Here is a 19,060-nt window from a genome sequence, read left to right on the forward strand (position 1 = left end):
CTAGGTCGTCCGTACAACTGGGGCGAGTGATCGTCCGTATCACGAGACCTGCCTTGTGGTGGCGCTAGGTCTGCGATCACACAGTGGCGACACGCGGGTCCGACATGCACTAAATGGACCGCGGCCGATTTAATCTACCACCTAGCAAGTGTGGTGTCTGGCGGTGACACCACACTTTCCATACCAAAAATTATTGTCCGTGCACCATTATAGCGAACAATCATTTCCGGAAATTAATTTTATCAGTGTAAGAGATGGCACTGTGCCCCTTTTTACCCAAGTAAAATGCAGAGCCTTGTTAGCAGAAGATCATAGAACCAGAACTTGAACTGACAGCATACTACATGGGGATATAATCCAAGTCAAAAAATATTTATATTCCAAATGTAACACGTACAGCGTATCGGTTGTGCCATAGTAAGGGATTCGCGTGAATAGCGACAAAAATCTGTTCTTATCTATAGTCTCGTGATTGTATAGAGCGCTACGTTCTTTCATTTCATATATGTTCAGAGATTTGTTTGGATTTAGCAGCGAGTAGTTTCCTTTCGTAAATATAATAAGTGCAGTCCAACGAGGGATCTCTTCTGCTGTTAAATGCAGTTCACTCTTTACTTACTAAATCTTATCACCCTTTCAGAAATTGTGTGGCTTTGGTGGTCTCTGTGAAATATCTCAAATATTTGCTTTTGCCCTGTGTGCAGTTCTGGCACCCACTGACCTGATTGTTTTCGAAGGAGGAGGGAGGAAGAGTGAGTGAGAAGCTATTCAGGGAAAACCACAACAAGTACCCGAAATCGTTCAGATATCTGGGTGCAGGAGATATCGCACGTCCACGCTATGTGACCTCAACAGAGCAGGTCCATCACTGTCCATCTGAGAGGTACTGCAGTAGGTTAGAAAAACTTGCAGTACTCATGCCTAGAATGCTGTTGTGATCTTCAACCTGAAAATTGGTTCGCTGAACCTCTTCACGCTAGCCTATCATGCGCAGTCCTCTTCATATGTTCATAGCTACTGTAACGTCCATAAATGTTAACTTGCTTATTGTACTTACTGTAGTGATGCCTTGTTCTTCCTCCCTAAAACATGAACTCCCACTGCCCGGTCCCCTCACACGCACAAGCTTCCTTCTACTAGCAAAGTGACAATACTTTCGTGCTTCATGATGTGTCCTATCAACCGATACCTTCAATTAGTATAGTTCTTCAACACTTTTTCCTTCCCCATGTAAACTCGGCAACATTTCATTAGTTATTAGATCTACTCATCTCCTCATCAGTGTTCTTCTGTAGCATCAAAATGTTCTATTCTCCTCTTGTTTTAGCTGTTTCTGGTCCATGTTTCACTACCGTACATGGGTATGCTCCAGACAACCTTTAAAAAAGTCTTCTTTCAATTTAAACGTATATTCGATGTTAAGTAATTTATCTTTTCACAAACGCGTTTCTTTCCACTGCCAGTATGCCTTATATATCCTCTCTATATCGACCATCGTCATATTGCTTCCCAAACAGCATCACTCATTGACTACGTTTAATGTTTTGTTTCCAAATATAATTCTATCAGCATTATCTAAATTAATTTGACTACATACCATTACATTTGTCTCTCACTGATGTTCATTTTATCCTGTCTTTTCAACACACTATCCATCCTTTAAATAGATTTCGCTGGTCCTTTGCCGACACTGACAAGATCACAATGTCATCGCCCAACCCTAACTTTTAATTTCTACTCCCTGAACTATAATTAATTTTCCAAATTTATCCTTTGTTTCCTTTACTACTTGATTGATTGCTCAGTGTATAGATTCAATAAAATCGTAGACAGGCTACAACCCTGTCCCGCAGCCCTCTCAACTAAGGCTACCCTTTCACGTCGTTGTAGTCGTATAACAGGTCTGGTTTTTGTGCTAGATGTAACCAACGTATCACTCACTGCTAAGTTGTTAATCTCAAAGAACGTACTGCAGTCAAAAAATTCCGGTGTTTCCTTATAGTTACGAATTTTAGTAAGACTTCCTCTGTCCCTTTCTTCAGTCTGTCTTCTGAAATAAGTCGTGGAGCGAATTACACCTCTTGTTCTCAGATTGCTCTGGAACTAGAGGGACGTTCCCGGAGATCGTTTCCTTCTGCATATATGTCAATTTTTTGCTACCACGACTTATAAAACTCAGCTCGATAATATTCACATCTGTCAGGACCGGGATTCTTTGGAATAGACGGTCTTTCACTTGCTTCGTATATTTTGCATTGCAGGTGCAATACTTCGACGATCGCGGCTCTCCAAAGGACTTCAGTAACTTGATGGAATATCAATCTACAATAGTGCACTTGTTTTGACTTAGGTCTTTCAATGCCGTGTAAAAGACTTCTTACAATACTCATACCTTATTTCACTTTCATCTAATTTCTCCTCTGTGTGTATAATACTAAGTCGCTTTTCCGCATATTGCCCCAATACGTATTCCTTCAACCTTTCTCTCTTCTTTTCTTTGCTCAGTGCCATTGTACCGAGATGTTAAAAATCATACAGATGCTTCTCTTTTCTCGAAAGGTGTCTTTACTTTTCGTATCTACATCTTCATCTACATCTACATCTACAAACGTACTTCACAAACCACGGTGCGGTGTATGGCGGATGGTACCCTGTCCCACTACTGTCGTTTTCCTTTCCTGTTCTATTTGCAAATGGAGAGAGGGAAAAATGACCGTGTTGATGTCTCAGCACGAGCCCTAATTTCTCTTATCATACGGTCATGGGCCTCACGCCAAATGTACATTATAAGCAGTAGGATCGTTCTGTAGTCAGCCTGAAATGGCGCTTCTCTGAATTTTCTCAATAAGGTCTCGCGGTAAACGCGTCGCCTTCCCTCCAGGGTCTCCCATTTGTGTTCACTAAGCACCTCTGTAATACCAACAGGCCGACCGAACCTACCGGTAACAAATCGAGTCTCACATCTTTGGACTGGTTCGATGTCTTTCTTCAGCCCGACCTAGTGGCGATCCCACTCACTCGAGCAGGTCATGTCTGTTTTCCCGAAGCAATAATGCTTCTTGCTTCTTCAGCCTTTCATTTCTCGTCCATGCATTCTTGCTCTGCCATTTGGCACTTTAGGTCAATCTTAATTTTTTAAACTTTGTATTCCCTTTTTCCTACTTCATTCGCTGGTTTTTTTTTTTTTTTTTTTTTTTTTTTTTTTTTACGTTGTCCTTTCTTCACTTTGATTCAGGAGTCCATGTATCGTCTAAGGATTTCTTCTGGACACTATTATTGTGTGATTCTCTGCTTCATTCCCCCTTTCATCTCTATAACCTACCCACTAGTCTTCTATTTTATACGTTTCCGCCGGCCGAAGTGGCCGTGCGGTTAAAGGCGCTGCAGTCTGGAACCGCAGGACCGCTACGGTCGCAGGTTCGAATCCTGCCTCGGGCATGGATATTTGTGATGTCCTTAGGTTAGTTAGGTTTAACTCGTTCTAAGTTCTAGGGCACTAATGACCTCAGCAGTTGAGTCCCATAGTGCTCAGAGCCATTTGAACCAGCCATATACGTCTCCTTGCTTCAGTCCATCGTTGCCTAACGCTGTTTTCGATCCAACGTCTATTTGTCTCAATTTATCCAATACTGAGCGCCTAATTTCCTACGTTTCTGTAATTTCTTCTGTTGTAGTCTCTAGTTCTTAACCAACAAATTATGATCAGCGTGTTCATCTGTCCCTAAAAATGTTTTGAAATTTAGAATCTAGTTTCTATGCATTTTTTTAATCGTCGTATAATCTATCTGAAACTTCCAGTGTGGTTACTTTGACGTTCCAAATATAATTTTATGATTCTGAAACCTAGTATTAGGAATGATGTAGTTATGTCATGTGGTATATTCTGCCAGGCGACTTCTTGTTTCGTTCGTCTCCCATAGTTCTTGTTCTCCTACTATCTATACCGTCCATTTCCTGCTATAGAATTCCAGTCCCCCATCACAACTAAAATTTCGTCTCCCTCTACTATAAAAACAATCTCTTTTGTCTCGTCATAGATTCTTTCAGTCTCACCATAATCTACGCAGATAGTAGGGATATAAACTTGTAATACTTGACTGTATGTTGGTCTTGTATCTATCTAGATTATGGCAAATGCTTACCATTCAATTATAGCAACTTACTTGCATTCGTATTTTCTTATCCGTTGTTAGACGTACTCCTTATTTGATTTTGTGTTGATAATCCTATACTGGCATGTCTCCCAGCGGAGTATAGTCGCGAGGATCTTTCTTCAGGAGAAACAAACAGAGCGTGGAATATTGAATTCCTTAATGGGGTAGAGAAGTTACAGAATTTAGAAAGGGGTTGGATTGGTTTAAGTTTGATATAATGGGAGTCAGTGAAGTATAGTGCCACGAAGAACAGGACTTCTCCTCAGGTCAGTACAGTGTTATCTGCACCAAATTAAGAAGAGATAAAGCAAGAGGAAGTAAAACATTGAAAAAAAATGAAATTGCGTGTAAGCTACTTTGGCCAATATAGTTAAAGTATTATCGTTGCCAAGTTAGACATAGCACCAACCCGCAGCCCATTAATACAAGTTAATGAGTACTATCCCTGAGATGATGAAGAAACTGAGAGCATGGACAATGAGGTAAAATAAATTATCAGGGGACAAAAATGAAAGCGAAGTGTGTTTGGTAGAAATATGCATCGAGCATAATTCAATGACTGCTAATTCAGCAATTAAAAATCGTAAAAATATGTTTCTATACGTGAAAGGATAACCAGTAACTGACTAATCTTTCAAATAGACTACTTGATGGAAAGAACGAGTGTTCTGAACCAGATTTCAATCTACAAATCAGTTTCAGTAATGAATGTGGACTGTGACCACAATTTATCAGTCATGAACTGTAGATTAAGCATCAAGAAATAGCAGAAAAATAGGCCATTAAAGAGAGGTGAAATATTGACAACCTGAATGAACGAGTGGATGTTTAAAGCTTTTAGGGAGAATTAGGCAACCATTGACTGAGACAGGGGTAAGGAACGTAATAAAAAACGAATTTGTAGGCTTGAGTGATGAGATAATGAACTGAGCAGAAAATAAAATATGCAAAAGTTCAATAACCAAAAAATGTCTAGACAACACCTGCGTTCTTGAATCTATGTCCAGAAAGGATAAAATATAAATATGGAACAAATGAAGAAAACAAAGAAATAAAGAAGTGAGATTAAGCGCAAACTGGAAAAGCACGAAAGGGTAGGCGAGAAATGCACCGCTCTAGAGGCTTCCACGAGGTTGGGAAAGAGAGATGCAGTGATTGAAAAATTAAAGAGACTTTGGTTGAAAAGTGAAATGAGTATTGAGCGTTTAGTCTGTACTAAGGAAAGACATAAACAATGAAAGATGGCATTATAAATAGAAAGTTCATTTAAGGGAAACAAATTTGTATAGAGTATTAAAGAAACAGAAGAGAAGTAATTCGATGGATGCTACGATACTGCGAGAAGAATTTGGCAGAGCTCTGAGAGACACGGCGTTGAAAGAGCTAAATGGTAAAAGTCCCCTGGAGTAGAAGGCATTTCCTCTGAATTACTGAGATCCTCCACCACATATACAAGGTATATTGGATGGGAGAAATACCCTCACACTTCAAGAATAATATAATCATTCCTATTTTTAAAAAAATACAAGTGTTGACACGAGGAAATATTACCGAACCACCTATTTAAGAACTCATGGCTGCAAGACACTGATACAAATACAGAAGTGTGGAAGAACTGAAAGAAACCGTCCTCGGGAAACATGTTTGACTTCCGGAGAAATACTGGAACACTAGCGACAGTAGTGAGCCTACGGCTTATCTCAGTAGGTAAATTAATGAAAGGCACCCCAACGTTTATAGCATTTGTTGGTTTACGAGAAAGCTCGTTGTAGATAAGGAAGGTAGCAGGGGTAAAATACAGGAAAGTTACATACAACTTGTACAGAAACCAGGTGGCTATTATAAGAATCGACTGGCATGAAAGTGAAGCAGAGTTAAGAAGGGAGTGAGGTGGGGGAGTTGTAGAACGTTATTCAATCTGTACACTGAGCAATCAGTGTAGGAAATTTGTAAAATGGATCACACGTCAGTGAGAAAAAGCAAAAACTTTGTTGCTGCTGCTGTCATTGTACTTCTCTCAATGATTGCTGAGGACTTGGGAGAGCACCTGAGCGGAATGAGTAGTGTGTTGATAAGTGATTGTAAGTTGAATATCAGCGAAACAGGAACAAGATTAATCGAATGTAGCCAAATGAAATAAGGCACTGTTGAACGAGTTTAAGAAATAAATATTCGATGGCATTTGTTGTTTAGAGAGGATGCACAATGACAATGGAAAGAAATTCGTTTCTAGAAAAAACAAGTTGTGACGCGACTTTCCAAGAGAATGGAATGTTTAATAATACACATATTAAGTGATCAAGAAATAGTCCATTTGATAATGGACCAAATTGTGAGGTGCAAAAATTATTGCAGGAAAGAAAGGCATGAATGCAATTTTTTTTTTTTTGGTCATCAGTCTACTGACTGGTTTCATGCTGCCCACCACAAATTCCTTTCCTGTGCTAACCTCTTCATCTCAGAGTAGCACTTGCAACCTACGTCCTCAATTATTTGCTTGACGTATTCCAATCTCTGTCTTCCTCTACAGTTTTTGCCCTCTACAGCTCCCTCTAGTACCATGGAAGTCATTCCCTCATGTCTTAGCAGATGTCCTATCATCCTGTCCCTTCTCCTTATCAGTGTTTTCCACATATTCCTTTCGATTCTGCGTAGAACCACCTCATTCCTTACCTTATCAGTCCACCTAATTTTCAATATTCGTCTATAGCACCACATCTCAAATGCTTCGATTCTCTTCTGTTCCGGTTTTCCCACAGTCCATATTTCACTATCATACAATGCTGTACTCCAGACGTACATCCTCAGAAATTTCCTCCTCAAATTAAGGCCGGTATTTGATATTAGTAGACAAGCTCTTGGTCAGAAATGCCTTTTCTGCCATAGCGAGTCTGCTTATGATGTCCTCCTTCCTCCGTCCGTCATTGGTTATTTTACTGCCTATGTAGTAGAATTCCTTAACTTCATTGACTTCGTGACCATCAATCCTGAGGTTAAGTTTCTCTCTGTTCTCATTTCTACTACTTCTCATTACCTTCGTCTTTCTCCGATTTACTCTCAAACCATACTGTGTACTCATTAGACTGTTCATTCCGTTCAGCAGATCATTTAACCCCTCTTCACTTTCACTCAGGATAGCAATGTCATCAGCGAATCGTATCATTGATATCCTTTCACCTTGTATTTTAAATCCACCCCTGAACCTTTCTTTTATTTCCATCATTGCTTCCTCGATGTACAGATTGAAGAGTAGGGGCGAAAGGCTAAAGCCTTGTCTTACACCCTTCTTAATACGAGCACTTCGTTCTTGATCGTCCACTCTTATAATTCCCTCTTGGTTGTTGTACATATTGTATATGACCCGTCTCTCCCTACAGCTTACCCCTACTTTTTCCAGGTCGACAAATCCTTTGAAAGTGTCTTGATTTTTCTTTAGCCTTGCATCCGTTATTGGCCGTAACGTCAGAATTGCCTCTCTCGTCCCTTTACTTTTCCTAAAGCCAAACTGATCGTCACCCAGCGCATTCTCAATTTTCTTTACCATTCTTCTGTATATTATTCTTGTAAGCAGCTACGATGTATGAGCTGTTTAGCTGATTGTGCGATAATTCTCGCACTTGTCAACTCTTGCCGTCTTCTGAATTGTGTGGATGATGCTTTTCCGAAAGTCAGATGGTATATCGCCAGACTCATATATTCTACACACCAATGTGAATAGTCGTTTTGTTGCCACTTCCCCCAATGATTTTAGAAATTCTGATGGAATGTTATCTACCCCTTCTGCCTTATTTGACCGTAAGTCCTCCAAAGCTCTTTTAAATTCCGATTCTATAAATGGATCCCCTATCTCCTCTAAATCGACTCCTGTTTCTTCTTCTATCACATCAGACAAATGTTCACCCTCATAGAGGCTTTCAATGTATTCTTTCCACCTATCTGCTGTCTCCTCTGCATTTAACAGTGGGATTTCCGTTGCACTCTTAATGTTACCACCGTTGCTTTTAATGTCACTAAAGGTTGTTTTGACTTTCCTGCATTCTGAGTCTGTCCTTCCGACAATCATATCTTTTCCGATGTCTTCACATTTTTCCTGCAGCCATTTCGTCTTAGCTTCCCTGCAGTTCCTGTTTATTTCATTCCTCAGCGACCTGTATTTCTGTATTCCTGATTTTCCCGGAACATGTTTGTACTTCCTCCTTTCATCAGTCAACTGAAGTATTTCTTCTGTTACCCATGGTTTCTTCGCAGCTACCTTCTTTGTACCTATGTTTTCCTTCCCAACTTCTGTGATGGCCCTTTTTAGAGATGTCCATTCCTCTTCAACTGTACTGCCTACTTTGCTATTCCTTATTGCGGTATCTATAGCGTTAGAGAACTTCAAACGTATCTCGTCATTCCTTAGTACTTCCGTATCCCACTTCTTTGCGTATTGATTCTTCCTGACTAATTTCTTGAACTTCAGCCTTCTCTTCCTCACTACCATACTGTGATCTGAGTCAATATCGGCTCCTGGGTACGCCTTACAATCAGTATCTGATTTCGGAATCTCTGTCTGACCATGATGTAATCTAATTGAAATTATCCCGTATCTCCAGGCCTTTTCCAAATATACCTCCTCCTCTTGTGATTCTTGATCAGGGTATTCGCTATTACTAGCTGAAACTTGTTACAGAACTCAATTAGTCTTTCTCCTCTTTCATTCCTTGCCCCAAGCCCATATTCTCCTGTAACCTTTTTTTCTACTCCTTCCCCTACAACAGCATTCCAGTCGCCCATGACTATTAGATTTTCGTCCCCCTTTACATACTGCATTACCCTTTCAATATCCTCATACACTTTCTCTGTCTGTTTATCTTCAGCTTGCAACGTCGGCATGTATACCTGAACTATCGTTGTCGGTGTTGGTCCGCTGTCGATTCTGATGAGAACAACCCGGTCACTGAACTGTTCACAGTAACACACCCTCTGCCGTACCTTCCTATTCATAACGAATCCTACACCTGTTATACCATTTTCTGCTTCTGTTAATATTACCCGATACTCATATGACCAGAAATCCTTGTCTTCCTTCCACTTCACTACACTGACCCCTACTATATCTAGATTGAGCCTTTGCATTTCCCTTTTCAGATTTTCTAGTTTCCGTACCACGTCCAAGCTTCTGACATTCCACGCCCCGACTGGTAGAACGTTATCCTTTCGTAGATTGTTCAATCTTTTTCTCATGGTAACCTCCCCCTTGGCAGTCTCCTCCCAGAGATCCGAATGGCGGACTATTCCGGAATCTTTTGCCAATGGGGATTGAATGCAATAAGCATGTTGAAATAGATGGTAGGTAAGCAGAGGTGGAGAGCCTTTCTCATGATACAGTATTCTGCAGAGCTGCATGAAACCAATCTTCAGTTTGAAGACTGCATCAATAGCAGACCCATCTGTCCCAAGGTCGGCGATGATGACGCGCCCAGAAGGTGCATAAAGGCTGCCAACTTTTGTCATGCCTCCTATACCATACTATCCTCTGCCTCATCACAGCGAACTTACTTTTTGTCATATTTTTTTCCTTATTAGCTGTGGTATTATGTTTCACTGTGGGGTGTAAGTTTGTTGCTTCCTTTCTTAAACGAATTTCTAATCGCTTTACATTTTATGCGGTGGAATTCGGATAGGTGTGTGTTAAAGCACCCCTTCCGGGATGGATAGGTACGCCGGCGGATCAACGACGATGGTTGGTGTGTCAGCCAGCCTGGATGTTTTTTAGGCGATTTCCCACACCACATTAGGTGAACACCGGGCTGGTACACAATTCCAACTCAGTTAGACGATACGGAAACATTTAGGCGATTCTCTCAGTTCCACTCGAATAACACGACAGGCAGGTAGGGACAAATCCCATGTCAGGGGGTAACGGGGTGGCAACAAGAAGTGTATACGGCCACCCCTCGAGTTAAGCATGCCAAATCTGCCACTGACCGTGCCGACCTTACGCCGATAGAGGGTAAAAAGAATAACAAAGAGAGGAAGAACAACAACAAAGCATATGGTGTGGTAATAAACGCCTTAGGTTGCTCTTCAGTGGCAACCACCACTCCTTTAGGGTATAAAGTGCAGCTTCTCGTTGTGGTAATTGTTGTGGTTGGCAGGAGAGCCAACACTGTGTTACTAGAGGAAGCCGAAAGGCACGCGTTTTAGCTCACGCAGACTGGCGTGAGGTCTGGAACAGGACAAGAAAATTAGACTTTAGGTAAAACGGACGTAGCTGGTGGAGTACGTAACTTTAATCCATTAATGGTGAACGTCGCTCTTGACGGTACATGATTCAGTATCAATAGTAACTGGTAATGGCGCCTTGCTAGGTCGTAGCAAATGACGTAGCTGAAGGCTATGCTAACTATCGTCTTGGCCAATGAGAGCGTTTTTTGTCAGTGAACCATTGCTAGCAAAGTCGGTTGAACAACTGGGGCGAGTGCTGGGAAGTCTCTCTAGACCTGTCGTGTGGTGGCGCTCGGTCTGCAATCACTGATAGTGGCGACACGCGGGTCTGACGTATACTAACGGACCGCGACCGATTTAAAGGCTACCACCTAGCAAGTGTGGTGTCTGGCGGTGACACCACAGTAATGTTAATGAATGCCAGTGGTTTTCAACTGCGACAGCTACTAAGAGTGGACTACCGATATCAGTGATAATGAGGACCGCGATGCAGTGCTGAAACAGAGATGGAGTAATATATACAAACAGAAATTGGTGTGGTGGTCGCGGAACAAAGACATAATCTTACGTGACGATGCAATGTCGATGAGTTGAATATGGCTTTCACTGACCGATGGGCTCTCCAACGGCTTTCCCGCAGTAGTAATATCGGTTTATTTAGTGTTTCTCCAGTCAGTTAACATTTGATGGTTGGAGAGACAACATCACAGTTACAGATAGTTGGTGTTCAAAAATGGTTCAAATGGCTCTGAGCACTATGGGACTCAACTGCTGTGGTCATAAGTCCCCTAGAACGTATAACTATTTAAACCCAACTAACCTAAGGACATCACACACATCCATGCCCGAGGCAGGATTCGAACCTGCGACCGTAGCGGTCTTGCGGTTCCAGACTGTAGCGCCTTTAACCGCTCGGCCACTCCGGCCGGCGATAGTTGGTGTAAACCAATTGTTGGCCACTGATGCATCATATATGTGGATCGTGATAATCTCTTCAGCGTCAACTAAGGACTGAAGATGGTGCGCCGAAGTGCCAAAACTCGTAGATACACGATAATTGACGACATAACGACTGATGTAGGTCTTTCATTCTCATACAACAGTGATCTGCTGTAGTCTCAGAGAACGTGGATGATGGATGACGGATGGACATGCAACAACAAAAAAAGGAAAAGGGAAGTGCTGTAGGACCTAGGTAGGGTTAGGATGGGTGACCGTCCGGCTCAGTCGAGCGTTATTAGCATGTGAAATGAGGAACTACTTGATTGACAAGCAGAGGCTCCGGTCACGGAAACGGACAACAGCAGAGAGAACAGTGTGCTCACGACATGCACCTTTATATCTGTATCCAGTGACGCCTATTGGCTAAGGATGACACGGCCATCAGTCGGTCCGGTTGGGCGCTGCAGGCCTGTTCGGACGGAGCTGAGGTTTGAATGCTGGTCTCAACTCGAGGACATCGCCCCGATGGATGCGCGATGCACTGGTCGTGCACGCTCGGCGGTGGTGTTGTTCGCCATGAGGGACTCCACAGCATCGACTGCACCACGAGTGTTCACTGGCAATATTCAGTACAAGTACCTGCTCGTATTATTGCTCACGGCGCATGGCGTTTTCCAGGAGGTCATTTGTCACTGCAGCGAGACGTTACCTGCCGCAGCGATTACAAGATGATAACGCAGTGAAGTTGACGGTAAGACGGTATCCGCATTGTCGTCACAATGGACCACGTTGTAGAATATGCATCCTCACGAAGCTGTTATATATGAAACGAGATTTTTTCCCACAGCTCCACCTCACTGCATATATGTGGAATACGTATCACACGTTCCGGTATTTTACATTCCTTTAAGATATTTTTACACGTATTTCATCTCCACCTCCAACAGAATTCACCCTGAAGCAGTTGCACATGAATTCTGAGGAAAACTGAAATCTGTCTGGGTAAGAAAAATGCAAAGAATCATGGATTATACGACTGATTGCCCTTTGCAATTTCAATGTATATCGAGCTGTCTAAATACAGGAGACAAATACCTACCGGTCGTTTTGGGACAATTTTACACCTCAGCCTTCTTGTCCCTGCCTCCGTCCTTAGAGATAGTAGGCGTATCTTATTCTCACACTATTTTTAGACATAGTAAGTCGCGTATGTACAAAATTTGGTTGTAATTGCAGCAAGTGTTACTGAGTTACACTTTTATGTTACCCCTTTACACTCCCGCCGTCAGCCTTCGTGTTAAAGTAAGATTTTAGAGATGCCAAGAGATATCTGCGCGTAGTTTGACGAACTTTGAATCTTTTATGAATCATACTGAACTGTCATCCCTGCACGCGTTCGGTTGAAAAGTGCTGCACACTACAGTGAACGATCGGAAGTTCTTCTTGCCCGTCTAAATTGCTGATGATTATCGCTTTGATCTAGATTTCCTTTACGAGTCCAAGTAACTTCTAAAGTCGACAAAAGCTTCACGGTTTAACTAAGCATCTCAATTGACAACTGAACCTAGTCTCGTTGATGATGGCGAGGTAATAACGTTATCAACGACAAAAAGGGGAAGGTAGCAATCTTTGTTATGTCTCCATGTTACAATAGCCTCGTCATTCAGGAGCTATGATCTTCCACTCTCTTTGACTGCCTGTAATGGCTGTAACAAGTCCAATCTGGGAATAGGATTACGAGTACATTCTGTAAAACCGACATTTTAAAGTACAGTGTTCTTTCATTGATAGATATTCTTGCAGGATATGGTCCTGTCATCTTTAAGAAGTTCTCGTTTTTTGATGACTGCCGTTCATGGAGGACTTTCATCTCTGGCGGCCTCGCCTCCATAAATGGTCGCCTCGTTTACTTCTGTTCGCGCCGGCGGCTACACGAGCGGCGGGCTGTACAATGATGGGGAGCGACTAAGGCGTGTTGAGGAGAGACTCTGTCCTGGTGAAAGGGTCCTGTAGCCACCTTTCATTAGTCCGGTAGCCCATTTTCATTACCATTTCTCTTTCTTTTTCTTGTTTCTCTTTCCTCTTTACTCTCAAAGTGGCGTGATTGAATGAATGTGGTTGTGTGTCACGTTGCAGGGCGGTGGTGTAGTCTGCTGCACTAAGTCTGCGATAGTCGTACAGATTCAGCAGGAGTGTACAGAATAGGCAACTCTCGTAGTTGTCAAGTAGGCAAAGAGGTTTCCGCTACTTGTGAGAAATCCACCTGCGTTAGGTTGGTGACGGAAATGGCATCTTTGGGTTTTCCGGGCCACGCGGAGCGTGGAAGAGGCTGGAGAAGAAGCGGGAGGGCAGTCTGCCGCCGGTACGGGAAGCGTCCACAGCTGTGCTCCAGTCGAAGAAGGGTGAGTTAGACTGACCGCGTGGCGCGTTGTTACTTGGCGAGGGGAGAGCTGTTAGCTTTTGCTCGCTTTTCTACTCTGAAAGATTGCTTTGCCTTGTCGCATCAAGGAATGCAAAACTTTGGCACATTTTCCTTTTAGTAAATTTCTATAGCAGACTTGGATCCACCGGAAGAGCGCCACACAAAGGTGTCGATAAGAAGTGAGCACTCGCTTCTATATGAATGTCTGTTTGCCTTCAGCTGTGCCTGTATAAGCTTTCACTTTTCTAAATATTAACAGCTTTGCCTTCTCGTAAATTTTCCTTGCTTAATGTATCTTTCGTCCGTGGGGAGCCGATCACGTGGTTGAACATTAAAGTTTTGTTTGGCTACCGTCATCACTAACTGTCCGGTCTCATGCTTGTTTTAAAGAACTTTAACCGCTCATGATTGTGTGATGTGATATTGTTGCAACTTGGACACGATACCTACGAAGTGCGTCTCCACAAACCACGTGGGCACGCGGGTGTACTGCGAAACGTGTACCGCTTTACGTGTTATTGCGATCAGGCAACAGCAGTGGCATGAATGATTCACACCAATGATTTTAGGAGTAGATTATAACTGTGAATGTATCGATGCTTTTCTTTAATGTCTTAGGAATAAATGATTTTATCCACAATTTTCTCTTGTGTTCCGAGGTTATGTTTTTGCACCTAAGCCACTCACCTCATTGCTTTCCCGTTAGCACATCCAACACTTTTCCTTACGCACAGGTCCAGTGATTAGTTTCCTTTTTTATTTTAAAACAAGTGCTTTAGATTAAGTCTTATTTATGGTGTGTTCTGGGAGCTGATCTTATGCAGTGTTCATGCATTTTCTATTTTATTTTAAATGTTTCATTGTCGTGAACAGTGCGCGGGCAATACTGTTCAAATTCAAATGGTTCAAATGGCTCTGAGCGACTTAACTTCTGAGGTCATCAGTCGCCTAGGACTTAGAACTACTTAAATATAACTAACCTAAGGACATCACACACATCCATGCCCGAGGCAGGATTCGAACCTGCGACCGTAGCGGTCGCTCGGCTCCAGACTGTATTGGCTAGAACCGCACGGCCACTCCGGCCGGCCGCAATACTATTAATTACATTGTATCCGCTATGAGCGGCATCACCACTTATGCATTTTTGTGAGTTCTTGGTCTGTGATCACATTAATTTATTTTCCGACTCGACCAAACCTTCGATTAGTTGTATGGTTAGAGTCGGTGGCGACCCTAATCTTCTCACGTTAACTTCCCAAGCCATAAGTATTTACATTCCCAATAATAACGTAATAACCAGTAGAAACCGGTTAGTTACACAGGGTACAGCGAATGGCTTCGTCCCACAGGTCATCAGATAATCGTATCCAATTAACTGGCGTGAAAAAAAATTGTTGCGATGGTGGACATCTGGTGCCGTCAAATCTCGATTTGCTTGTCACAATGTGTCACAACGTGTTAAGGCTAGCCATAGTGGAAACACACTGATTTATGTCAACCAAATGTCTGTTCTTCTGGGGCAGGGATACTGGATAGTCGTTTCACCACTGCAGCCTAAGTCCGAGATGGGCGAATCCAATTTTCCTGGTGTGCTGGCGTAAGCTATCGCCAGCACACCAGACGGCAAAGAGGCTGCAAGAAGACCAATAGTAGGCGCAAGCGACGCGCCTACCAGGAGAGAGGCCAAATAGAAACTCGCAAGCAACGCGCCACCAGCGCCCTCTCCACCGCTAGTATTTAGATCTCCGCTGCAGACTGGAGGCCTTGCTACTCATCCAGTGAGTCGACTCATCAGTCGCAACCCAGTGGGAGCCGCAGTCGCAGTTATCTCAGCCTCTAGCTCAGAGTCGGTCATTACCTAGCTACCAGAGCAGTGTACATAGCGCGACTTGTACTTCACCAGGAGTGAGGCTAAAGTGGACTACTACAGCATAGCTTGTAGCACAACACCTGGACTATGTAAAGTAATTTCTTGTTCTTATGAGTAAAGAACCCTGTTAACGCATGTGTGCACTTAGTGTTATAGAAGAGGATACCAGCCACAAAACATCACCCCCTCTTTCCTTACCATGCTAGAAGCCTACAGTGACAACGAGACGACAGAAAAACGCGTCGAGTGCAAAGTTTGCTCGTTACACTTGCGTTTTACCTTTCAGGGGTGCTCATTTCTCATTCCCAATGTGTTATTGTGTACTTACACGTATTTCAGGAGGGGAGCCTCACAACTAATCAAATTTCCCTTTTTAGAGGATTTGCTTGCCTTTTTGCTTTTAAACCATGGCTACCTCACACCCTCCATCCACTTCCCACGCACCTCAGCCGTAGACGGCCAATGTGATGCATCTAACACAAGCTTTTCAGTTTCAGAGCCAACAAATTGCTGGCCTGCTGACGATAGTACAACAACTACTGGCTGCACAAGCTGCGTTGGCCACGCAACAGGGCAGCGTACCACCGTTCCGACAATTTAACGACAACGAAGAGGAGTGGTTCGAATACCTGACACAGTTCCAAGCACATTGTGAAGTTCATCGAGTTCAAGGTTCTGTAAAGTTACAATGCTTTCTTTCGATTGCGGAGTCCCCAGTGTTGAGGTTAATACAAAAACTATCCCCAACCGTTGTGACCAAGCAATCGCTGCATTAACTCAGTATTATGACCTGAAAGTCGAAGTAGCTGCAGCCATATATCAGTTCTTTCGCTTGCAGAAAAAGGCAGAAGAGACATCCGTCACAGGTATACAGAATTAACGAGCATGACTAGGAAGTGTATATGTAACTGATTTAATGATTATGGATGCTATAGCGTTCAATGTCCAGAAAGCAGAATACTGGAACAGTTCTTAAAGTACTCTGATCCATCTGTTCCACAAGTATTACTAATCTTAGAGCAGTATGATTCGGGTGCCATAGCGCCGATAAGTTCGACAAGGCACCGGATTTGTCGTATCGAGTCGCCCCTCGTTCGCGACCGCCCCAAGCAGCCACAACAACGAGTGATTACACAGCCGCGCCTACAGCCACGTACACAGGTCTGTGAATTTAGGGAAGTCTTGTCCTGGATGTTTGGCTCGCCATTAAAGACAGGACTGCACATCACGTAATGCAACGTGTTACAGGAGTGGAAAAAAGGCCACGTCCAAGCAGTTTGTCTGGAACAGAACAAAAATTACAATTTTGCTCCCTCTCAGAAAAAAATGGTCGTGCACTTGTAGTTAACGTTGTGTTTTCCAAACCTACAACAGGTCCTGACAAAAGTAAGATTAAGGTTGTGCCTCATTCTCGTACTAGTGCTGTGCCACTACGGTCTAAGAAACTATTTGTCTCCCTACGAATTGCTAAACGTTAAGTGAACTGTCAGTTATACTCATGAGCGTCGGTAACTTTGGTTCATCGTGCCACGTACGAACAGTTAGGCTCACCACGCCTTTCTAAATCTAGCTTGCATCTCCTGCTCTCAACGTACAGGAACTTCCAGTGCTTGGACAGTGTAGTTTACCTGCAACTTAGAAATCTCACACTAGGACAGTGAATTTTACTGTGGTGAAGTTAAGAGAGCGTGAGAACGTATGTAGTTTAGATGGCCTTGATTTGTTTGGATTTAGCATCCACTTCCTTTCCAAATCGGATTTTGCACCAAACGACTGTGTCGCTAGGTTGCTTAAAGAATTTCCCAAACTATTTTCAGAAGGAATGGGAAAATATGATGACTTAGTAGCGCACGTTACTTGAAATGCAATGCACAGCCTAAGTTTTTTCGGTCCCGCCCCGTTACAATTGCTTTAAGAGACAAAGTAGCCAATGATTTGAAACAATTGCAAGATAATGGTGTCATTGCTCCAATTCAAGTTAGTCAATGGGAATATAGTCTCGTTTTGTTGCCTTAGCCCTCTGGTCGCATGCGCATCCGCATCTGTGTTGACTTCAAGTCTACATTCAACCCACAGACAGTAGTTAACACTTATCCGCGTTACTTTGCCAAGGCAGATTTGCGCCATGCCTACTTGCAAATTCCATTGGATGAGGAATCACAGAAAGTGTTTGTTGTAATTACAAAAAAAATGGCTCTGAGCACTATGGGACTGAACTTCTGAGGTCATCAGTCCTCTAGAACTTAGGACTACTTAAACGTATTTAACCTAAGGACATCACACACAACCATGCCCGAGGCAGGATTCGAACCTGCGACCGTAGCGGTTGCGCGGTTCCAGACTGTAGCGCCTAGAACCGCTCGGCCACTCCGGGCGGCTGTAATTACACACTTAAAGCTGTTCAAGTATTTGCGTTTGTCCTTCGGCAGTGCTTCCAAGCTCGCCATTTTTCAATGCCACTTGGAACAGCTGACTGCAAAAGTGCCATTTTGTTCATTGACGATATTGTCGTCTCAGGTCGTACAGCAGAGGAAGACATCTTCAATTTGCATACTCTTTCTCGAGTGTTGTCAGAAGCAGGACTCAAGTGTCGTCTCGAAAAGTGTCACTTTTTTCAAACTGAGCTACAGTACTTACGTCTTGTGCACCCCCTCCAATGTCATTAGCTTGCAGTCCGAGACCTGCCTATTCCTCGCAATGTGTCTGAACTGCAGTCAACACTGGGCAAGATTCGGTTCATACTTAATGCCGCTCAGATCGCTGCTCCGTTGCATCGCTTGCGTCGCAAAAATGTACCCTTCGTGTGGACTACAGACTGTCAAGACGCATTTCAGAATTTCAGAAATTCTTTGCTTAGTGACAGATCTTTAGTGCATTTTGACCCTGCCAGGGTAGTATTTTTGCAAGTCAACGCTTCTTCCTACGGAATAAGCGCTGTGCTTTCGCACAGAATTGGTGCGCAAAACAGACCTATTGCTTTTGTCTCAAAGTTGTTAACTCGAACTCAGAGCAGTTATTCTCAAATAGAAAAAGAAGCTATTGCGTGTGGCGTGACCAATTCCATCACCATTTGTATGGTCGCAGGTTCTAATTAGTGATAGATCACAATCCTTTGCAGTCCTTGTTTCATCAGCCAAAGACGGTTCCTACAAGCACTGCTCCAAAACTGCAACAGTGGGTTTTCTTCCTTTTGCACTATCAGTATGAAACTGTGTACAGACCTACAGCAAAGCACAGCAATTCAGAAGCCCTATCTTGACTTCCAATTAGCCCAGACTCTGATTTTGATGCATGTGTCGCATCTTGTTGCCAAATGGATGCGCAGGACTCTGAATTCCTGGAATCTTTTCAGTTGCGTTACAGAAAAATTGCAGAGGCCATGGAAGCAGACCCACATCACACGATTTTGTTACGTTACATTCGCAAGTGTTGGTCTCATTCATTGAACAGTATCCAGAA

Source organism: Schistocerca piceifrons, chromosome 2 (assembly GCF_021461385.2).
Source record: "Schistocerca piceifrons isolate TAMUIC-IGC-003096 chromosome 2, iqSchPice1.1, whole genome shotgun sequence".
Lineage (NCBI taxonomy): Eukaryota > Metazoa > Arthropoda > Insecta > Orthoptera > Acrididae > Schistocerca > Schistocerca piceifrons.